The sequence below is a fragment of the Arachis ipaensis genome, chromosome B1, assembly GCF_059453495.1.
Source record: "Arachis ipaensis isolate K30076 ecotype BB chromosome B1, ASM5945349v1, whole genome shotgun sequence".
In the NCBI taxonomy this organism is placed as follows: domain Eukaryota; kingdom Viridiplantae; phylum Streptophyta; class Magnoliopsida; order Fabales; family Fabaceae; genus Arachis; species Arachis ipaensis.
This window is the reverse complement of record NC_142436.1, coordinates 106,564,467-106,589,005: the sequence shown is the minus strand read 5'-3', so window position 1 is coordinate 106,589,005 and position 24,539 is coordinate 106,564,467. Positions and strand designations below refer to the sequence as shown.

The 24,539-nt window shown below is 37.2% G+C and overlaps 1 pseudogene; it reads right to left on the bottom strand.

Moving 5' to 3' along the window:
- Positions 1–21,837: 21,837 nt before the first annotated feature.
- LOC148577810 (uncharacterized) lies at positions 21,838–23,091 on the bottom strand (annotated as a pseudogene).
- Between the last annotated feature and the right edge of the window lie 1,448 nt (positions 23,092–24,539).

The window sequence follows — 24,539 nt, the reverse complement described above, 5'->3', positions numbered from 1 at the left end:
GTCAAGGACAAATTATTTAAAGATCTAATAAAAAAACTCTTTCGGTGACCTAGGTTGCTAAGAACATATTTTTTAAAGGTCTAGTAAAAAAAAAAAAAATACTTATCTATCTTCTTGTTTCAACTATGTCTTTTGTTCCTCTTTTTTTTTATCAACAATTTACTAATTTAGTGATACAATAATATGAAATTATATAATTTTTTTAGAAAAAATTATATCATCTTTTTGTTTGGTGCATTGAGAGAAAAGAATAGAAAAAGGCTAGGTGGCTTGCCAGGAACTTGCAGCTTAACCTATGTTTAACCTGATATGATAGAAAATAAGTTCAAGCTATTTAAAAAGGCTAAATTCTTTAATAGACCAAACCTAGACATATGAAATAGAATGTTAAGCCTTTAAAGATATATATAGAGTTTTATTATACTAATAGAAATCCAATAACAAGGGTTTAAATTTGGGCTTTTTATAATATTTAAATACCTTTATTCACTAAATTATTTGTCTTTTTAATTATATGTATATTTTATTATTTTAATATCTTTAATCATTTTGGCTGGAAAATCAAAAGTTAATCAAATAAAATAATTCTAAAACTTATTCCCTCCACAATAATAAACAAACACACATAAAAATTTTTATTCTCACACAACTCTCTCTCTCCTACCCAACACGCTTCTCTGTCACTGTCAATCTCTTCATCTTCTCTCCTTTTGACTCTTCTCTTTGATATGTGCTTCTCTTTCTTCCTCGTATTATTGTTACTATTTTTTTTATTTTGTTACCTTTTATCTTTGTTGTTATAATGTTAATTATCATTTATTAGTTAGGGTTTTATTATGTCAAAATTGATTTTTTAAGTTCAATTTTTTTTTTTTGTTTATGTTGTCATTATTTTTATTTTTTCAAATATAAAACTTTATCAATTTTTTTATTGAAAGATTTTTACTTTATGACATTGATATAATGGAAGTAAAAAATATATGAACTAATGTCGTTTGCTAGTTTTTTTATGCATTACAATAGGTTTTAACAATGGCAAGATCTAGAACTCCTAGTGATTCATTGGCTGATTCTTTTTTTTTTTAAGTGGAGAAGAAATTAATTAGTTAGTACTAACACAAACAACTCGAATAATAGATACTGTAATTGCACAATTATAAATACCAACAACTACATCAACACCAATAGAGACAACAACTATTATAAGTCAACAAGTTGCTGATAAAATGGTGGTAATGAAACCACTATTACAAAAAAGGAAGAAGACTTTACAAATTTGAAAAGATTTTGATCAAGTTAAAAGTTCTAAAGGTATAAAAGTTATTTACAAATACTGCAAATCTATGTTTTCTTATGCTGAAAGGAGGTAGAAATTGCTTATAAAGGAGGTTGCATGTTGTTGTACAAAAGAAGCAACCATTGATTATGTTTCAACCTTTAAATTCAAGTGTTAATTCCTTTGTGACACGAGGTGTAAGATATTCTCATGAGAAGATGAGACAAATAATTACTACAATAATTATGATTCATGAGCATCCTTTCAGCATTGTTGGGGTCAAAGTTTAGGCATAAAACTTCCAACATGCTAATTTTTATTTTTCATAAAGTTTTTCGTGTAAGATCCCGGATTTAAAAAAAATTATTAAATAAAAAATTTATTTATAATTTATTATATTTAATAGAGATTATATTTCTTAAGAGATTTTATATATCAATTAAACAATTTCTTATATATGATTTAAAGATTTAGTAATTCAATGATAATAAGAACTTTATATACTTTAATTTGAATAATTAGATTTTTAAGCTCTATTTTATAATTTAAAGAAAATTAGTTTGATTATCTCCAAATATTGAATTAGAGTATTGAATTGAAAATAATTTATAAATTGATGATTAAATGATACTTTTATAGATATTATTATTGAGTTAATAGTTAAAATCGTCCCTGAAAGATACCTCGATCTCCATTTTCGTCCCGAAAAGATAAATTTAATCAAAACCATCCTCAAAAGTTTTAAAATTGATCACGTTAGTCCTTCCGTCTATTCTGTAACTAACAACGTTAATTTTGCTAACGTGCGTGGCACGTTAGTTTTTTTTGCCAAGGTTCAAACCATTAGAAAATTAGAGCCCCAACACAACGACCCAACCCGGAGATCACACACTCTCCTTCTTCTCTACGCGTCTCAGCCTCCATGCCAGTTCCAACAGTTGTGGCTCCTCGTCGATGTCGTTTTTTCCCGCCGTCACCTACATCGGCGCCTTCATGTCAGCTCCCATCAGTATCTATTTTCATACCCCAACCCACTCAAATCCCAAACTGACCTCTCTCTCTCTCTCTCTCTCTCTCTCTCTCTCTCTCTCTCTGAGTGCTCAGGTTGGGTCAGCATCCAAAATTGGAGCAATCTCTAGCCGAGCAGCAGAGGCAGAAGTAATTAGGAATGCCATGATACTTGCAAATAATTTGGGGTTACAGAAAGTGCTTATTGAATCAGATAGCTTACCTATAGTGCATAATTTAAAATCGAAGAGCAGGGTTGGGGACATTGATCCAATATTGTTGGACATCCTACAGTTTGCAGGGGAGGATAATAGGTTCGGGTTCACTTGGACGCCAAGGGAGGGAAATAGATTAGCGCACAAAATTGCAGACATCTGGCTAACCGAATTGGATTGGGGGTGGAAAGCAAGCACTATACCATTGATGCGGCGGTGGAAGCAGCTGTGGAGCAGGGACTCTAAGACGCTTGATAGGCGGCGGAGGTTGACGTTCAAGCAAGGTGTGGTATCTTGGTGCATGAAATTGTGATTACACTTTTCACAACGCCGCACAACTAACCAGCAAGTGCACTGGGTCGTCCAAGTAATACCTTACGTGAGTAAGGGTCGATCCCATGGAGATTGTCGGCTTGAAGCAAGCTATGGTCATCTTGTAAATCTTAGTCAGGGGGATTCAAATGGTTATGAGGTTTTGATAATTAAAAGATAAATAAAACATAAAATAAAATAAAGATACTTATGTAATTCATTGGTGGAAATTTCAGATAAGCGTTTGGAGATGCTTTGTTGCTTCTGAACCTCTGCTTTCCTATTGTCTTCCAACCATGCGTGCTCCCTTCCATGGAAAGCTGTATGATCCTCTCAGATGAAAAATACTAGGTACGGTTTCTACACGGCTAATCAACTATCAGATTTCTCGTCTCGGATGAAAAATACCAGGTACAGCTACCGCACGGCTAATCATCTGTCGGTTCTCACTAGCGTCGGAATAGGATCTCTCTATCCTTTTGCACACTGTCACTACGCCCAACATTCGCGAGTTTGAAGCTCGTCACAGTCATCCCTTCCCAGATCCTACTTGGAATACCACACACAAGGTTTAGACTTTCCGGATCTCAAGAATGCTGCCAATTGGTTCTAGCCTATACCACGAAGGTTCTAATCTCCCGGACTCGGTCCGTAGATCAGAGACCCAATAGAATATATTCCGGCTATCATCCAATGACTACGTTGAACATCATGTAGACCACTTGTGGTTGTCAAGCATGCAAATCTTGGCTAAGCGAGTAACAAAGATAGTGGGTGATTGTCACAGGTCACCCCTTCATTCTGACTTAACTGAATTAAGTACGAGAGTATATCTTGGAGAAGAAGTAAGCGTGAATTGAAAGAGAAACAATAGTACTTGCATTAACTCATGAAGAACAACAGAGCTCCACACCTTAATCTATGAGGTGTAGAAACTCCACCGTTGAGAATACATAAAAGAAAAAGGTCTAGGCATGGCCGAATGGCCAGCCTCTAAGTCCCAAGATAGTATATTCAAAATATACGAATACAATAGTAAAAAGTGCTATTTATACTAAACTAGTAACTTAGGTTTACAGAAAATGAGTAACTAAGTGCAGATGGTGCAGAAATCCACTTCCGAGGCCCACTTGGTGTGTGCTTGGGCTAAGCATTGAAGCTTTCACATGCATAGGCCATTCTTGGAGTTAAACGCCAGCTTGGGTACCAGTTTGGGCATTTAACTCCAGTACTGGTGCCAATTCTGGCATTTTACGCCAGAAAAGGGTCTCTGATGGGCATTTGAACGCCAGTTTGGGCCATCAAATCTCGGACAAAGTATGGACTATTATATATTTCTGGAAAGCCCAAGATGTCTACTTTCCAACTTAATTGAGATTGCACCAATTGGGCTTCTTTAGCTCCAAAAAATCTACTTCGAGTGCAGGAGGGTCAGAATCCAACAGCATCTGCAGTCATTTCTCAGCCTCTGAATCAGATTTTTGCTCAGGTCCCTCAATTTAAGCCAGAAAATATATCTAAAATTACAGAAAAATACACAAACTCATAGTAAAGTCCAAAAATGTAATTTTTGCATAAAAATAATAAAAATATAATAAAAAATAACTAAAACATACTAAAAACTATGTAAAAACAATGCCAGAAAGGGTATAAATTATCCGCTCATCATATCTCTGCAACATCCGGCAATGACGGCAGTTGTTATTAGAGATAGTGCACAACGTGAAACTTGAAAAACAACCATTGCGGGGGTTGTGTTGCAGTAGGACGGGAATGGAGGCTCGAAGCTACTCAAATGGGTTGAGGAGGGATTTTCGGGGCGGGTACGAGTGGGTCGAGGTTTTGGTTAGTTAGGGTTTTGTTTCTGTTTCTTGGGCTTAATAGCCCATGACCAAAAAGACAAAAAAAACTAACATGTAACGTCAGCAAAATTAATGTTGGTAGTGACAGAATAGACGGAAGGACTAACATGATTAATTTTAAATCTTTCGAGGACGATTTTAATTAAATTTATCTTTCGGGGACAAATGGAGATCGGGGTATCTTTCAAGGACGATTTTGACTACTAACTTTATTATTATTGGATTCAAAATTAGTTTTCAATTACTATATTACCTTTTAATTTTATTAAAATTACTAAATTACCCAAAATCTCAAATTTCATACACAAAACCCTAACCCCCAAAATGAAACCCTAACTTTTCCAATCCTTTCGCCGCTACACCGCTTCCCTTTCTTCTCTAAAATGCTAACACGCAGCAGTACCAGAAATAAGAAGAGAAAGAAAAGGGAGAATGAGAGATCCGAGAATGAGGCTGCAACAGGGAAGAGAGAAGAGAGGAGAGGGAGCTGCTGCCTGATGAGCGGATGATTTATACCCTTTTTGGCACTATTTTTACATAGTTTTTAGTATGTTTTGTTTACTTTTTATTATATTTTTATTTATTTTTATGCAAAAATCATATTTCTAGACTTTACTATGAGTTTGTGTGTTTTTCTATAATTTCACGTATTTTCTGGCTAAAATTAAGGGACCTGAGCAAAAATCTGATTCAGAGGCTGTTGGATTCTGACCCTCCTGCACTTGAAGTAGATTTTCTGGAGCTACAGAAGCCCAATTGGCGCGCTCTCAATTTTGTTGGAAAGTAGACATTTTGAGCTTTCCGGGAATATATAATAGTCCATACTTTGGTGTGATTTTCGTGATCCCTGAGTTAAAACAAACCAATCTCATGGCACCCAAAGGAAGACAAACCGCTTCAAGAGACAAGAAAGAGAGCAGATCCAAAACAGGGGCTAGGAAGTCCTGGCTAATCTTGAGATACATGTTGGAAGAAATATGGTCCAGAAATTTTATGCAAATCTGTGGATGACAGAAAAGCAAAGATTAGAGGGAACTGCTTTCTACTCCTTTCGGACTATGGTTAGAGGGAAGGTTATTTACTTCCACTTTCACAAAGTGAGAGAGGTTCTTAAACTTCCTCAACTACAAGATGATCCAGAGTCCTTTAATAGGAGAATGGCCAAGGATAAAAGGCTAGATCAAGTTCTAGAGGACATATGCCTCCCTGGAACTAAGTGGATTACTAATTCAAAAGGTGTCCAAACCAACTAAAGAGAGGTGATCTCAAACCAGTTGCTAGAGGTTGGCTGAATTTCATTGGGCGTTCTATACTCCCAATCGGCAACCGATCTGAAGTCACTATCAAAAGAGCAGTGATGATTCATTGTATTATGCTCGGGAAGGAGGTAGAGATTCATCAGCTGATCCCTGTTGAAATTTACATATTTGCACACAAGGAATCCACTGAGGCCAAATTGGCCTACCCAAGCTTAATTAGTCTGTTATGTAAAGATGTGGGGATACAGATGGGTGTAGATGAATATATCACCGTTGAATGTCCAATCACCAAAAAAGTGATAGATGGACCTCAAATTCAAGATAACCTCATCAAGAGGGGGGCGCATGAGCTCTTCCCAGAAATTCCTCAATTTGACTATTGGGCTCGCTTAGAAGCATCTGTCACTAAGCTGCAAGAAGTTGTGAATCAACTCAAGAAAGAACAGCAGAATCGAAACAGCATGCTCTGCAAACTGCTCATAGAACAAGAGAAACAAGGGCGTGAAATACAGGAGCTAAAGCGTCAGAAGCTGTCCCTTGAAGAGTTGGACGTCCCACAGATTGAAGGAGCACCTACCCCTCAAAATCAAGGTTGTTGAGTCCTAACTCTGTGATAACTTTTACTATTAGAAACCTATTTTAAAGAGTTACATAAGCATTAGTATTAGAGTCATTTATTTTTATTTCTTTAATTTCCTTTCTTTTATTATTATTTGTTTGCTTTTATGTTTATTTTATGTCTTATTTTTATTACATGATTATTAAAGTTTAGTGTCTATGTCTTAAAATTATGAATGCCCCATGAATCCTTCACCTTTCTTAAATAAAAGAAATATTTTCTGAAAAAGAAAAAGAAATACATGGATTTAGAAATTTATCTTGAAATTAGTTTAATTATTTTGATGTGGTGGCAATACTTTTTGTTTTCTGAATGAATGCTTGAACAGTGCATATTTTTGATATTGTTGTTTATGAATGTTAAAATTGTTAGCTCTTGAAAGAATAATGAAAAAAGAAAAATGTTATTGATAATCTGAAAAATCATAAAATTGATTCTTGAAGCAAGAAAAAGTAGTTAAGAACACAAAGCTTGCGAAAAAAAATATTTTTGCGAAAAAATAAAGAAAAAGTAAGCAGAAAAAGCCAATAACCTTTTAAACCAAAAGGCAAGGTTAAAAAGGATCCAAGGCTTTGAGCATTAATGGATAGGAGGGCCCAAAGGAATAAAATCCTGGCCTAAGCGGCTAAATCAAGCTGTCCCTAACCATGTGCTTGTGGCATGAAGGTGTCAATTGAAAGGCTTGAGATTGAGCGGTTAAAGTCTTGGTCTAAAGCCAAAAGAGTGTGCTTAAGAGCTCTGGACACCTCTAACTGAGGACTCTAGCAAAGCTGAGTCACAATCTGAAAAGGTTCACCCAGTTATGTGTCTGTGGCATTTATGTATCCGGTGGTAATACTGAAAAACAAAATGCTTAGGGTCACGGCCAAGACTTATAAAGTAGCTGTGTTCAAGAATCAACATACTGAACAAGGATAATCAATAACACTCTCTGAATTATGAGTTCCTATGGAAGCCAATCATTCTGAACTTCAAAGGATAAAGTGAGATGCCAAAATTGTTCAGAAGCAAGAAGCCACTAGCCTCGCTCATCTAATTAAAACTAATCTTCATTGATAATTTTGGAATTTATTGTATTTTCTCTTCTTTTTATCCTATATTGTTTTTAGTTGCTTGGGGACAAGCAACAATTTAAGTTTGGTGTTGTGATGAGCGGATAATTTATACCCTTTTTGGCACTGTTTTTACATAGTTTTTAGTATATTTTGTTTACTTTTTATTATATTTTTATTTATTTTTATGCAAAAATCACATTTATGAACTTTACTATGAGTTTGTGTATTTTTCTATAATTTCAGGTATTTTCTGGCTGAAATTGAAGGACCTGAGCAAAAATCCGATTTAGAGGCTGAAAAAGGACTGCAGATGCTGTTGGATTCTGACCCTTCTGTGCTCGAAGTGAATTTTCTGGAGTTACAGAAGCCCAATTGGCGCACTCTTAATTGCGTTGGAAAGTAGACATCTTGGGCTTTCCAGCAATATATAATAGTCCATTTTTTGCCCGAGATTTGATGGCCCAAACTGGCATTAAAAGCCAGCCAAAAACTTTCTGGCGTAAAACGCCAGAACTGGCATAATTCTTGGCGTTAAACACCCATTTTGGCACCCAAGGTGGCATTTAACTCCAACTTGAGGCATATGCACATGAAAGCTTGAGAGCTCAGCCTAAACACTCACCAAGTGGGTCTCGGAGGTAGATTTCTGTAATTTCTGCACTTAGTTACTCATTTTCTGTATACCTAAGTTACTAGTCTAGTATAAAAACTACTTTTAGAGATTCAGTTTACGACTTATGACATTTTTTACATTTCATATTGTATCTTCCACGGCATGAGTCTCTAAACCCCATAGGTGGGGGTGAGGAGCTCTGCTGTGTTTCAATGGATTAATGCAATTACTACTGTTTTCTATTCAATCACGCTTGATTCTATTCTAAGATACTCACTCGTACTTCAATCTAGAGAATGATATGATCCGTGAAACTCATCATTATTCTCAATTCTATGAACGCGTGCTTGACAACCACTCCTATTCTATCTGAGCTCAACGTAGTCATTGAGCGACAGCTTGAGTGCGTATCTCTTGGGTTTCTGATCCACAGACCGAGTTCGGAGGTCAAAACCTTCGTGGTATAGGCTAGAACCAATTGCCAGCATTCTTGGGATCCGGAAAGTCTAAACCTTGTCTGTGGTATTCAGAGTAGAATTTGGGAAGGGATGACTGTGACGAGCTTCAAACTCATGAATGTTGGGCGGAGTGACAGTGTGCAAAAGGATAGAGAGATCCTATTCCGATGCTAGTGAGAACCGACAGATGATTAGTCATGCGGTAGCTGTACCTGGTATTTGTCATCCGAGACGAGAAATTTGATAGTTGATTAGCCGTGCAGAAATTGTACCTGGTATTTTTCATCCGAGAGGATCATACAACTTACCATTAAAGGAAGCCATGCGTGTTTGGAGAAGAAGACAATAGGAAAGCAGAGATTCAGATGACAGAGTATCTCCAAAACCTCAACCTGTTCCTCATTACTGAATCACAAGTACCTTTTATTTCATGTTATTTATTTTTCATAAACAAAAACTATTTTTATTGTTAATCTCCTGACTAAGATTTACAAGATAACCATAGCTTGCTTCAAGCCGACAATCTCCGTGGAATCGACCCTTACTCACGTAAGGTATTACTTGGACGATCCAGTACACTTGCTGGTTAGTTGTGCGGAGTTGTGAAAAGTGTAATCACAATTTCGTTCACCACTGCCACCACGCCTAACCGCTGAAGCTCCGCCGTCGAACCCGTCACCTGTGTCGCCATCGTGAATCGCTAGTAGAGGAGAAGGAGAGAGACGAGTTCGCAAGGAAGAAGATGAAGCAGCGCCGTCACTCTGTCGCTATTCCTTGCTACTGCCGAGCCACCATTCGAGCTTCCACTTTACGCCGCCGTGACTCTCGTTCCGACCAGATCTGTCGCCACCAAACACGAAAGAGAGAGCTAGAGGCGAGGAGCAGAACGTGATAGAGCAGAGGAGGGCCTGTGTTACCGTCGTTGTACTCCTCTGCTGCTGCAAAAAACTGCCGCTGTCGCAATGGTGAAGGCCCGGTGAGAGAGAGACGAACCAGGAGCCAGCAGGGGTAGAGAACAGGGAGCTCCGTCACTACCCAGACGTTATTTCTGTTGTGGGTTGCGTCGCTGAGTCTCTGTCGCTGGAAAATAACGCGGTGGTTGCTGGGATTCGTCATGGAGCCACTGCCATTTTATTCCTCTATTACTTTCTAAGTACAATAAGTAATTTCTTTTCAGAACCTTTGATATATCAATTTCTATTATTTGTGGCTGAGTATTTTGCGGCGTTATTGCGATAGGGTTTAGCTTCGGTTCTTGCATGTGGTGTTTGATGGCTGCCGCTGTTACAGGTCGAGAAAAAAGGGGGTCTTTGACGCGCTGTATAGCTTTCGAGTTTCGACGAGTTGAGGTAGAGGGTTCCTTTTTAAAATTAAGAGTTTTAATTTAGGAATGCCCAAAATTATAGTAGATAATTGCAAATATGTTAACAATTTTAATGTTATTGAATTTGGATTATTGGCTGTGTTTTTGATTGAGTTTTTGGTTGTGAAAGTGAACGATAATTGATTTTGGTGTTAGTATGATAATAATTATGTACCTGTGAATTGAAAATTCGTTTAATGCTTATAAGGTTGTTTGAGATTGAGTGCTTGTTGGAAGTTTTGATTTCTACTTAATAGCATTGTAATTTGTTACTAAATCAAATTCTAATGAGTAATTTATGAAAAGGAAGTCTGTTGAATGACAAAAAAATTTGAGTTTGGATTTTCAAATTGAGTTCTTAAAATTGAATTCCTTAACTAAAAGTAGTAGCTTTGAAGATCTATAAATGATTTTACAAATAATAGAATTGTGCGGTGATAAATATGCTGATTATTGGGAAGTTATGAAATTGAGGGAGCCCGCAAGGGTGGTGAAGTCCAATTTTAAGGGGAGATGCTATCCAATTTCTTGTAAAAATATACGAAAAAGTGATTTCATTTTAAAAATCTGATTTATAAGCTTTTTTTTTGACAAATTATTGATTTGATTTATTAATAACTATTGGTTTGATTCAATAGTACAAGATTTGAAAGGTCTTAATTTTATTAAAATAGAAAGTGGCTTAGCTTCAAAGAAAACATTTTAATTACTGTAAATTATTTGATATTTGAAATGGTTGAGAAATGGTTTGTGTAAGAACCGTGAATTAATTAACTGATTAATTAACGTAAAATAATAATAATTTAATTGTCTGAAATTGGTTCAAAATTTTAGAACGTTAATTGGAAAATTTAAATATGATATTTAGACTCAGTAGATTTTTCTGAGTTGGAAAATGTAATTTTCTTCGGAAAATTGTGTAAAAATGCGTAACGGTAAATTAACCGGCAGTACCGGCTTAAGTCTGTCAGGTACTGTGCGAGAATAATATAAACAGTAGAAAATCTTAGAAAAATATTTAGAATTGAAAACCGGACACTAATTTTAAAGGTTTGGCCCAAAGTTGGGCCAAACGGGGCAAAAATACTAACGGGTTGGACCGGGCCCAAGTTGGGCCCAAGCCCAACATTATATAAGTGCATCAAGTGGCCATTTCAGCCATTTTCAAACATAACAAGTAGCAGCAATTGAATGAGAGGAAGAGAGGAGAGGGTTTCACAAACATTATTCACCTCATCATTCATTTGATCATAACTCGAGTTACGGTGCTCCGATTTGCGTACCGTTAGCGGCTACGTGAAGCTTTCACCGAGCCCGTCAGTTCTATCTAACCTTTGTTGGTAAGATTTCGAATTTTCATCTCTTTTCCTCTGACCTAAAAATCCGAAAATATGGGTGATGATTTTGAAGGAATTTTTGTGCCTTCATTGTTTAGGTGGTACTTAAGGTTGGGCTATTGGTGGTTTATGCCCCAAACACCATCGAAAAAGGTAAGAAAACTCTTTACCTTGTGAAATTATGATTTTGATGAATCTTAGGTATTGATTTGTGATAATTAATGTGTATAGCTTTGGAAAAATTGGTTGTTGATGCTTGTTGAAGCTTGTTGGTAATTTTGGAAGCTTGGAAGTGGAGTTGCAAGCTGGAAATCTGACCTTGAAGGTGTTGGAGCCTTAAAAATTGAGGAAAAAGTGAAATTGGAAGTGTTCTAGGTTGAGAGGGGAATCGGCCAAGGTATGATTTTGATTTTCTGTATCTAAAATGTAATGTGGTTGTGAAAACTTAGGCTAGTGACCTTATGATAGGATTTTGGAATATTGATGTAGTTGTTGAATGAATTGGATTGAATTGAAAATATAAATACTGGTTGAGTGATTGTGAGTGGGGATGATTGTTGGCAAAGCATGTGAAGTTGTATGTGATATGGATTGATATGTTTAATTGAGGATAAGGTTGAAGCTCTTGTTGATGAGAATGATTTGGAGCGTGGTATTGATATGTGTATATATATGGTGATTGATGAAATTGAATGCTTGTTTGGAAATTGAGATAGGGAATGATGATTATGAATTGAATTATTGAATTGAGATTTGTTAAATATGGAAGAATTGGTGGGTTGAGGGTTGAATGTGGTTTGGAAATGATTGCTGTTGGAAAGGTGGGTTTTAGTTGGTCTTGGATGAAATTGGAAGTATATGCTTTTAGAAATTGCAAGTTTGAGTTTTGGTAAAAATGCAAATTTGATGAACTTCAACGGATCATGTTTTGAGCTATTATTTTTGGAATTTGATGATTTTTATATCAAAGGAGAGATAATTTCATAAGCTTTAAAATGGTTTAAATTTGGTGAAAATCTGTGCGCACGTACAGCCTTGTGCATACGCACACACGGGAAAAAGGCTACTGATGGGAGCGCTAGCACGCCCCTATGCACGCACACAATCAATAAGGTTTTGCAAGCTGTGCGTGCGTACAGCTCTGTGCGTACGCACACGTTGGGAATGACATCCTATTGATGGCTGATAAGAGAGGCAAACCGTCGGCTTAGAATTTTCCACAAATTGAGTTCCGTTGCAAGTATAGTCCAAGCCAACGGATAATGCTCACAATCAAAGTTTGAATTCAAAGATGTCACTATCCAAAACCAATTCTATTCCGGGAGCTTCAATTCCCGAGTCGTCTCCCATGGACACTTGAGAACAATGAGCGTGCAATTTTGGTTATGAAGCTCATGGGATTTTCAATAAAGAGATAAACATATGAAGCAATAAAAGAACATGCAAAATTATAATAAATGAACTAATAAAGGAATTGATGAAGTAACTATGCAATATAGACAAGTAAGGTGTAAAAGGAATTAATGTAAATGTGTATGTAGGAATTAAAGCATAAAAGATATCTTGGCTTGGAGTGAGCTAAGGGTCCTTTCCTTGTTGGAACCACAACTATGACAACTAGAATGGATCAATCTCACTTGTTTAACCCTCACATCGGGGAGTAAGTTAAATGAGCATAAGTGTTCTTAACCCACAAATCCTAAATTGCTTGCTAATTGCTTTAGCAACAACATAGCGTTAGTGGAAACAAGAACAATTAACAATCCAAGAATTGACACTAAATGTTGGACATTCCAACTCTAGGAATCCAATTGCTCACTTTCCCCAAGCCAAGAGATAAAAAACTAGCCCAAAATTATCATTGACATTTTGTCAAATACTTGGTGGAAAAAAACTCTAAACATGGGAAAAATGAGAATAAGCTTGAAACCAAAAGCAACAAATGATCTCAATCAATAATAAAAGCTCAAGAAAGCATGTAACAATCATCAATCATCAAATTCATCAACAAGAAATAGAAATTGCAAAAGAGAAGTAAAATTAAACTATAACTTGAAATATAAGAAAGAGTAAGAACAATGTAGCTATAAAGAGTAGTAACAAAGAGATACTTACAATGGAAACTAGCAAAATCCAAGATCAAAATTGGAAATGGAACTTGAATGTAAAACCCTAGTATAAACCCTAGTAGAGATGATGAAAAACTTAAAGAAAAACTATAGTAAAGCTTCCTATTACTACTCCTAAGCTACCCTAATGTTATGCTATGGTATGGTCTTTATTTTCCCTTCCTTATGAGCTAAATGGCTTCAGAAATGGGCCTCCAAACTACCAAATTCACGAGTCACGTGAGATTTTAATGAAGGCATGTGCGGCCACTTGTGCGTACGCACAGACGTGTGCGTACGCACACTTTGCCAAAAATCTCTACCCGTGCGTACGCACAGGAGGCTGTGCGCACGCACACTAGGTGATGCTTGAATGGACGCACGATGTGCACGATGCGGCTCACGCGCACGCATGGCTCTGATCTGATGGTTGTGCATACGCACGCAGGTCTGTGCGTATGCACACTTCGCTGAGCTCTCCTCCTTTGATTCTTCATGCTTCTTCCTCTTTGAATGCTCTTCTTCCATTCTCTCCAAGCCATTCCTACCTTACACCTCTGAAATCACTCACAAACAACATCAAGGCATTGAATGGAAGGTAAATAGAATAAAATTAATCAAATTAGGCACAAAAGAGCATATTTTCATAATCAAGCACAAATTAGGAGGAAGATTCAAACGTATGCTATTTCATGGAATAAGTGCAAGTTTATATGATTAAATCCATTCAATTTCAATCAAAAATCATCATCAAATATGGATTCATCAATTTCCCACACTTAAACGCTAGCATGTCCTCATGCTAAACACACTCAAAGGAGGTAGGTGAAAGGAAAACGATTTATTTTAAGTACTACCTAAATGCATGCAACTATCCTAAAGATTACTTACTAGTATGCACTATGCTAAGAGTTGGTAAAACAAACCATGAAATTTCAATCCATCACAAGAAGGGTTTGGGGCCAATACAAAGAGTGTATGCACTAAAATCAATGTCCAAAGAATTGAATTGAATTTTTCAAAACTAATCAACAAACAACTTGCAAGAAGATACAACATGAGATGCAAGAACATAGAATTGAGCGATCGAACCCCTCACCAGATGTGTATTCACTCAATTACTAAGTGTTTAGGGCTTAATCACTCAATTCTCCTTTTTATCATGCTTTTCTAAGATTTGCACGCCATCTAACAATCAACTACTATTTGATGCATGAAAAACAAATATCATGAGGTCTTTGGAGGGTTGTAATGGGGCCAGGGTTTAGGTAGGATAAATATGCTAAGTGGACTTAAAGAATTAGTTCTTTGATTAGCTTAAATGTCCACCTAATCCTATATCACCTATATACTCATAACAATGCAATCTATCTACCCAATTTTTCTCCTATCTCACCTTACTCATGCACTTTCTTTTCAAAACATGAACATATGCATCCTTTATTTCAACTTTTTATTTCACATTCTATTATGCACAAGTTTGTTTTTTTTTAATTCTTGTCTTTGTTAGCACAAGAGATGCATATGACCTAAAACAAAGAACACATGAGCATTTTCCAATTGCCAATTTTTCACAATGAGTTCCATGCCTCTATCACCAATGCTTCCCAACAATTCCTCCCCACACTTAGAATATACACACTAATCCACCCAAGCTAATCAAAGAATAATTTAGGGACATCAATGGTTTTTCCCTTAAGGGGAAATAATGTGCTAAAATTAGAACAAAAGGGAATTACAGGCTCAACAAGGGTTCACAAAGGTGAGTGCAATGGTTGGCCATATAGGTTGGTGAGTTCAACATCAAAGATGGCCTCAATCATGCTAAATGCGTCCAAACAACAAATACAGGATATAAAGAATCATGCAAATCAATGATCACAATAAAAAAGGAGTATAATCGCACCAGAACAAATATTATGGTTGAAAAATGCAACCATCTATTAAAGCTCAAATCTTACAAGGTATGTTGTTCTAGCTCTTTTCTATGTTCCACAAATAGAATACTTTAAGTAAGTTGGAAAAACACAAAATTTTTCTTCAATTCAACCAATGGTATGCCCTAAGAAAGATTTCATGGAAATTCCTTGGTATTTCGCTAATTTATTCACTCTATCATGCAACATGCAAACATTAACTACCATATAACTATGAACTATAAAGTGATATATACAAACAAACTAACTAAGATGCAATAAAGATAAAGCTACTAAAATTGAGTAAAAAGAACTAAAAGAGTATTGCAAAGTGTTTTGAGACAAGAATTTTACCCCACAAAGTCATCGATCCTCCCCCACACTTAGTTCCTGCACGGTCCTCCGTGCATGCTTACGATCCGAGAGAATGAGAACTTTGGGGCCACTTTCAGCTGGTGGTCTCGGGAATGGGTTGGTCACCTTCATCATGCTCCTCCCCAACTAGCTTGAATGAAGCCTCAGGAGTTGGGATAGGGTCTCTTCCTTCTAGCTTTGCTACTATCCACTCAAAACGCTTCCGCTCCAGATGCTCCATGTGGTGGATATCGTGCAAGATGTCTCAGAATAATTCCGAAAGAAGCCGGAGGATTGGTAAAGGAGTCGATGAAGTTGGTAGACTTGATGGTGGTGCTATGGGTGCCTTCCTCCTCGAGGGTGTGATAAACCCATTTTTAGGGTTTATCTTGTGTTGAATTTAGAGAATTTTATCAACCTTTTCTCACATTTATTTAATGAAATAGCATGGTTTTGTGATTCTCCCTCATTTTGTGCTTAAGTGTGAAAACATGCTTTTAGGCCTTTAATTTGATGACTTTTATCCACCTTTGATTCCACTAGATGCCTTGATTTGTTTGTTAAGTGAATTCAGGTTGAAAAGGCAAGGAATGGATCAAAGGATTGAAGAGGAAAGCATGCAAAGTGGAGACATCATGGAAAGCCAAAGATTTGGGATGTACTCATCCACGTGCACGCGCAATGGATGTGCACGCGTGGATCGTAAAACTCCAGGGACGCACACGTGTGCTGTACGCGTACGCGTCGATGTCCACACGTGACTTCTTTAGTGAAATCGTGCCTGGCAAATTCAGAAGTGCCTCTGGCCCAGTTTGGAGCTGAATTTTGGCGGGAAAAGGTTAAAAGGACCAAAGATTGAAGAGGAATGCATCACTTTACACATGAGGAAATAGTTTAGTAAGTTAATGCTTTAGTTAGTTTCTAGAGAGAGAAGCTCTCTCTTCTCTCTAGAATTAGGATTAGGTTTAGGTTAATAAGCTTAGATCTAGGCTTTAATTCATCCTTTCATCTACTTCTACCTTTCAATTCTTTATTGCTACATCATGTTCTTCTATTCTCTTGTTGTAATTTTCTCTATTTTGTCTCTATACTTTGTTGTTGATCTACTCTTGTTCCTTTTATTTTCTTTTAATGCAATTTGAGGCAATTCATGTTAATTGTGCTTTCTTTGCTTGTTGTTGTTAATTCTTTGCAATTAGTTGTTGTTAGATTTCATTCTTGTTGTCAATTTACTATGATTTCCTTTTATACCTTCCAAGTGTTTGTCAAAATGATTGAAAGGATGTTAGAGTAGAATTTTATGTTCTTGGCTTGGGAAGGTAACTTAAGAATTCTTGAGTTACTAATGTCCAAGTGATTGATAGTTGGTAGCCATTGACTCTAGCTCTCATTAATTCAATTAGTGAATAGCTAGGACTTATGGACATGGATTGATATAGCTCATTTGACTTTTCTCTACTTGTTAGAGGATGATTTAATGGGATTGATCCTTGCAAATTATCATATTATGGTTAGTGATAAGGATAGAGATCCTTGACCACCAAACCTTGCTAAGACCTTTTCATCATTTGAATTCCTTTGCCACTTACTTTTCTTGTCTCATTCAAAACCCCAAAATATACATGTCCATAGCCAATAACAAGAACACTACCCTGCAATTCCTTTGAGAGACGACCCGAGGTTTAAATACTTCGCTTATTAGTTTTATTAGGGGTTTGTACTTGTGATAAACAATTTTTTGTATGAAAGGATTATTATTGGTTTAGAAACTATACTAGCAACGAGAATTTATTGTGAAATTCTAAACCGTCCAAAATCCATTCATCAAAATGGCACTGGTGCACAAAATTGTGATCTCAATGGCGCCAATAACTTGGTATGCACAATTGTAATCTCACTTCTTTTTCACAACTTTGCATAACTAACCAGCAAGTGCACTGGGTCGTCCAAGTAATAAACCTTATGTGAGTAAGGGTCGATCCCACGAAGATTGTCGGCTTGAAGCAAGCTATGGTCATCCTTGTAAATCTCAGTCAGGCGGATTCAAATGGTTATGAGGTTTTGATAATTAAAACATAAATAAAATATAAAATAAGATAGAAATACTTATGTAATTCATTGGTGAGAATTTCAGATAAAAATTATGGAGATGCTTTGCTCCCTCTGAATCTCTGGTTTCCTACTGTCTTCATTCAATCATTCATACTCATTTCCATGGCAAGTTGTATGTTGGGCATCACCGTTGTCAATGGCTACTTCCCATCCTCTCAGTGAAAATGGTCCAAATGCGCTGTCACAGCACGGCTAATCATTTGTCGGTTCTCGATCATGTTGGAATAGGATCCATTGATCCTTTTGCGTCTGTCACTACGCCCAACACTCGCGAGTTTGAAGCTCGTCATAGTCATCCCTTCCCAGATCCTACTCGGAATACCACAGACAAGGTTTAGACTTTCTGTATCTCAAGAATGGCCGCCAATAATTCTAGCTTATACCATGAAGACTCCGATCTTTCGGAATGGAGGCTAAGAGATAAATGCTCAATCCAAGGTAGAACGGAACTAGTTGTCAGGCACGCGTTCATAGGTTGAGAATAGTGATGAGTGTCACAGATCATCATATTCATCATGGTTGAAGTGCAAGCGAATATCTTAGAATGGGAATAAGCTTGAATTGAATAAGAAAACAATAGTACTTTGCATTAATTCACGAGGAACAGCAGAGCTCCACACCTTAATCTATGGTGTGTAGAAACTCTACCATTGAAAATACATAAGTGATGAAGGTCTAGGCATGGCCGAATGGCCAACCCCCTAAACGTGATCAATGAACATAAAATTATTCAAAAGATGATCAAAAGATGTGAAATAAATCACTAAAAGTAGTTTTTATACTAATCTAGTAACTAGGGTTTACAGAAATGAGTAAATGATGCAGAAATCCACTTCCAGGGCCCACTTGGTGTGTGCTTGGGCTGAGCATTGAGCTTTCATGTGTAGAGACTCCTTTTGGAGTTAAACGCCAGGTTGTAGCATATTTCTGGCGTTTAACTCTGATTTCCAACCTGTTTCTGGCGTTTAACTCCAGAATAGGGCAGGAAGTTGGCGTTTGAACGCCAGTTTGCATCGTCAAAACTCGGGCAAAGTATGGAATATTATATATTGATGAAAAGTGATGAGGCACAGAAGTTGGTGAATTAAAAATTATTAAAATAGTTACGTTGCAAGTATAGTTCTTAACTCACCGAAAATCTGTCTATCAATTTAGAAATATGTCACAGAGAGTTTAAATTAAAAATTACTGGGAGTTGGAGTCCCAGGTCGTCTCCCAACGAGTTGCAGAAAAGTGTGCTATTTTATTAATCAGATGTTCCAAAAGGTTGAGTTAAGTAGATGGAAAATTAAATTGAGAAAATTTAAATAATATGAATAAAAGCCTTGACTGGGAGTTGATTAGTTGGAATCTCTATTATTGATGGGATGATTTCAAGATTAATTTATAATTAATGGTTGTTCTGTTTAGTTATCCTTTACTAGGTAAAGGAAAGTCAAACAAGTTGGAATGCTAGATCTATTCACGAGTTGCAACCCACTTAGTTCAAAGGGATTGGTGTTAGTGACTGGATAGCAATCCAACAGTTAACCCAATTACAATTTCTCTTTCAATCCTTCCAACTCAAGAGTTCCTTTCAATCAACTCCCCATCAAGTGAAGAAACTACTCGCTCATTGTAAATAATAAATCCATAACATATGAAAGAGAATTAAAAGAAGACATGATTATTGGAATGGAAAATAAATTAAAATGGAAGAAATAATCCTTGTATTATATAATCATGAAAGTATTCAAATGACAAAATTGAACAAAGCAAAGAACATGAAAGAATAAAACCAAGTTAAGAGAACGAACTAGAATGACAAAGTCTTGATGAGGAAATAACTCTTCTCAATGTTTCAATGCTAAGACCAATTAAAAATTAAAATTCTAAAACCTAGAGAGAAAAAAAATCTAAAGGAGTAAAACTAGATCTAAAATTGAAAACTGTCTAGAATGAATGTTGTGTTTGTTTCTGCATATTCTCTGGCTCTAGTCTGCTGTTCCGGGCCGAAAACTGGGTCAAAATAAGGTCCAAAATCGCCCCCAGCGAATTCTGCAGATTATGCAGATCGCACATGTCACGCGATCGCGTCATCCATGCGGACGCGTTATTCGCGCTTTTCCTTGCCACGCGTTCGCGTCGTCCACGCTACTGCGTCGCTTGAGCTTTTCCAATCCGCGCGGCCGCGTGAGCCTTGCGGCCGCATCACTGCGAATTGCTCTCCTTCGCACGGTCGCGTGAGCCATGCGACCGCGTCACTTCTCGCTGGTTATCTCCTCAAATTCTTGTGTTCCTTCCATTTTTGCTAGCCTCCTTTCCAATCTCCAACTCATTCATGCCCTATAAAGTCTGAAACACTCAACACACAGATCACGGCATCGAATGGAATAAAGGAGAATTAAAAATACATAATTAAAGTCTCTAGGAAGCAGTTTTCAAACATGTTATAAATTCAGGAAGGAATTATAACTTCATGCTAATTTAATGAATAAGTGGGTAAGGATCATGATAAAACCACACAATTAAACACAATATAAACCATAAAATAGTGGTTTATCAACCTCCCCACACTTAAACATTAGCATGTCCTCATGCTTAATTGAAGGAGATAAGGAAATAAGTATGAACATGTAGAAACTCATGAAATGCAATGCAAGCCTATATATATATAAACAAATGCAACTATATGATTCTTGCCCACTTGATCAAAAGTAAATAAGCTCTTCAAAACAATTACAAATCAAACTCCACTAATTCTATCATTATACAATAAAACAGATAAAAGTGCAAGAAGATAGCTCATGAAAGCAGGGAACATGAAAATTCAAGCATTGAACCCTCACTGATAATGTATGTACGCTCTAATCTCTAGTGTATAGGGTAATCACTCTATCCTTCTCTAATTATGCTTTCTAACTTTTGTTCTTCTCCTAACCAATCAACAACAGTTAATATACCAATGCAAACATCATGAGGTCTTTTCAAGGTTGTAATGGGGCTAAGGTACAGGTAGGGGTATACATTTGGTCAAGTGAGCTAATAAATTGAATCTTTAATTAACCCAAGCTCCAACCCAACTTGTATATTTTTAATGTAATCTTAAAGTTCATACCTGGCTACCCAGAATTCCCTTTTTTAATCCATACTCATGTATCAACTTTGTATTTGATTCTATCATATGTGCATTGATCTTTGAATTCTGAATTTAACATTGGGGTAATTTTGTCCCCTTATATATATATATAGCTTATCAATGCACATAGATTTTTAATTCTTATAGTTTCACATGAGTAGGTATCCAAATTTCCATTAAATTCTCATGACACATTCCCTTAACAACTTTTGTTCCCACAATTTCCCACACTTAACTAGCACACACAATTCTATCTTAAGCTAACTAAAGATTCAATTTGGGATATACAATTGTTTTTCAGCTTAAGGTTAGTAATGTGGTAAAATATAGAACAAATGGGATTTAAAGGCTCAAAGTGGTTAACAAAGGTAATTGAAAAGGGTAGGCTTAATTTGGATAAGTGAGTTTAAACAAATAATGGCCTCAATCACGTGCAAGCATGCAAATATAATAAATATTGGACATATAAGATAAAACAAAATATAGATTACAATCATAGAGAAGTAAACACACAAGGACGAAATAATTATGGTTAAATAATGTAACCATACATAAAGGCTCAAATCTTTCACAGGTTGTGTGTTCTTTAGCTCAAATATCATGTTCCAAATACAACTCAAGCAAATTTATCATAAAAATTTTGAAAAATTAGTGAAATTTTGTTCCAAAGATAGAGTCTTAAAAAAAACTTATTGTCTTTTCAATCAAGTAGAACATGCATGCAACTATCCTAACCTATGCAATTTATTCTATTCTATAGAAGAAAGAAAATCTAACTAAAATTTCCTAATTATTGGTGCTAGAGAAGAGAAATTACCTCCGGAAGTCAAGTACTGACCGACCTCCCCACACTTAAGGCTTTGCACCGTCCTCGGTGCCGTCTGTCAGGAACAGGGGTGGGCTGGTAGCAGTATCTCCACAATCGAGAACGTCATGGCTCCCTGTGCTAGTAAAAGAAGTGGATTCTGGGGTGTTTGAGTCTCTGCGATCTCCTCTAAGTAGCTCCCTGAGGTGCTTGAATCTTCGGTTGTTACGGCGCTTTCTCAACTTAGCTTTGTGTTCTTGCCAATCCAAGCTTGTGATTATCTGCTGGAGCAATTCATCAGTTGTAGGTGCTTGTGGTGTTAAAGAAGGATTATCTTCAACTGGAGCAGTAGGAAGACTTGTAGTGGCTGCTGGAAGTCTGAGGTATTTCCCGTTAGGGACATACTGATCATCCCGTGGAAGCACGGCTTTGGTGTCCCCAGCTCTGTAGAAGACTCTGGCTGCTGAGATAAGATCTGAGACCAAGGCGGGGAAAGGTAAGTTGCCCGCAATTTGTACGTGTCCCATAGCATTCCGGATATGTCTTGAGAGATTCAGGGGTTGGTCTGTAAGGATGCACCATAGTAGAACAGCCATGTCCGCAGTGAAGGAGGACTCATGAGTGCTCGGAAAGACGTAATGGGACATGATCTATGCCCATATGCGAGCCTCCAAGGTAAGTGCTGAAGCCAAGATTCCCTTAGGGCGGGTACGGTGGTATCCATAGATCCAACGGCTGCCAGGTAATGCGATAACTCCGAGAACGGAGTCCCAGTTAAATTGGTACCTCTGGCGCTTAAGTGCGTCTTCTTGGAAGGCGTCCATTCCTTCTGGAATAGGGGGAAGACTCAGAGCTTACTGAATGGCTGTTTCTGTAATGGGGACTTGCTTCTGCTGGATATAAACAGACTGCAGGATTGGCATGTAGAAGTTAGAGTAGAACTCAACTACCCAAGAAAGATTAACCTGCCTTGGCTGTCTCCGTAGAAAACCCCATTGTCTTCGTTCAATTTGCGGCTCAACAAAGGTAGCAATATTGGATGGGAGGACAAGAAGGTATTCATTGTTATAGTTCCTTTCTGCCAGGATAGGGAACATCTGCTCACAGTAGCGATTGGGAAATCGCGCAGTTTCCTTTGCTGGAAAGGCTTTCTCTTTGTCATCAACCTTTATTATCCTCTTAACTCTTTTTGTTGAGGGCTTCACCGCGGTTGAAGATGGCTCTGCCACTGATGCTCTTTTAGTGCCTCTTCTTGTTGGGGGTTTAGGAGTTGCTTTCTCCTTTCCTTTCTTGGTGGCCATCCTAAAAAGAGAGGAGAAAGTAAATTAAAATCAAATAGATATATAGCAAGGAAGAGAATGGAAGAGTGGTGATGGATGCACATTAGGATGTAGTTGACATTAGCACAGGCTCTCGAGTACATGTGAAAAGCCAACAATGAAAAATAGTCAGTGCACCGAAAGATAAGTAGATGCAAGGTGTTTATTGGCATGCCGGAAAAGGGCATGAGTAGCATAGACCAAGCATCAGTTGTAACAAGCCAAAATATTTGTATTGACAATTAAATTCAATTAAAACAATAGTAAAGAGAATTTGTGAAAAGCAAGCATTGAATAGTAGAGTAAAGTAATGTAGAAAAGTGCATAATACTATATGGGCTTTTTCACAAACACATGGCATGCATGGTAAATAAGATATAGAAAGTATGAAGGTGAACATGCAAGCAATCCCATAAAAATAATAATTGTCAAACAAATTGCAACAATCCACAAGCATATAATGAGGAATAATGACTCAAATAAATTTCTAATACCATGTAAAAAGGAAAAGAAGAAGAAGGAAAATATGAATAATGAAAAGAAAAAGAAAAGAAAAAGAAAATAAGATATAAAATAATAAGAATGATAGAAAAGAGAAGAAGGAAGAAGAAAATAGAACCTTAGTAATGGAGGTGAGAGAGAGAGAGAGTGATAGGTGAGATAGAAGGAAGAAGGGAGAAGGAAGAAATAAGGAGGGAAAAGAAAAATTAGGATTTGGAGGAGAGAAAGATAAGATATGTGGCAGTTTTAGGTTGAGCTGTGCGGCGCATGCGACGCGGCCGCGTGGGGCACGCGTTCGCGTGGATGCGCTTCAAGTATGGTGATGCGATCGCGTCGGTCACGCGGTCGCGTGACCCATGTTATGCTTCTGGCGCGAATGTAGCCTCGCACCAGCACAACTCTCTGTTCAAATTAATTTATTTGCCAAAATTGGGACGGCGCGATCGCGTAGGTCACGCGATCGCGTGAGTGTGCGTCAGAAAATGGATGACTGATAAACCCATATTTCATGAGTTCTTTTGTGCTTAATTAGAGTGATTTATTCAACTCTTCAACTACTTATTCACATTAATTGCATAGTTTTACTTTCCCTTCCTTATTATGTCATATAATGAAAAACATGTTTCCTAAGCTTTAAAAATTAATTATTTTAATTACCTTTATTTCCATTCGATGCCGTGATTAGTGTGTTGAGTAGTTTCAGATTTTCTAAGGCTGAACGACTTAAAGGACGAAAAAGGAAACATGCTAGAATGGAAGGAGGAAGCAAAACGGAGCTTTAAAGAAACTGGTGTTCACGCGATCGCATGGATGACGCGATCGCGTGCCAAGCACGAATCAGCAGCGACGCGGCCGCATGACTGACGCGACCGCGCGCCTTGAGTAGAGCGCACATGACGCGGTCGCATGACTGACGCGACCGCGTGGAA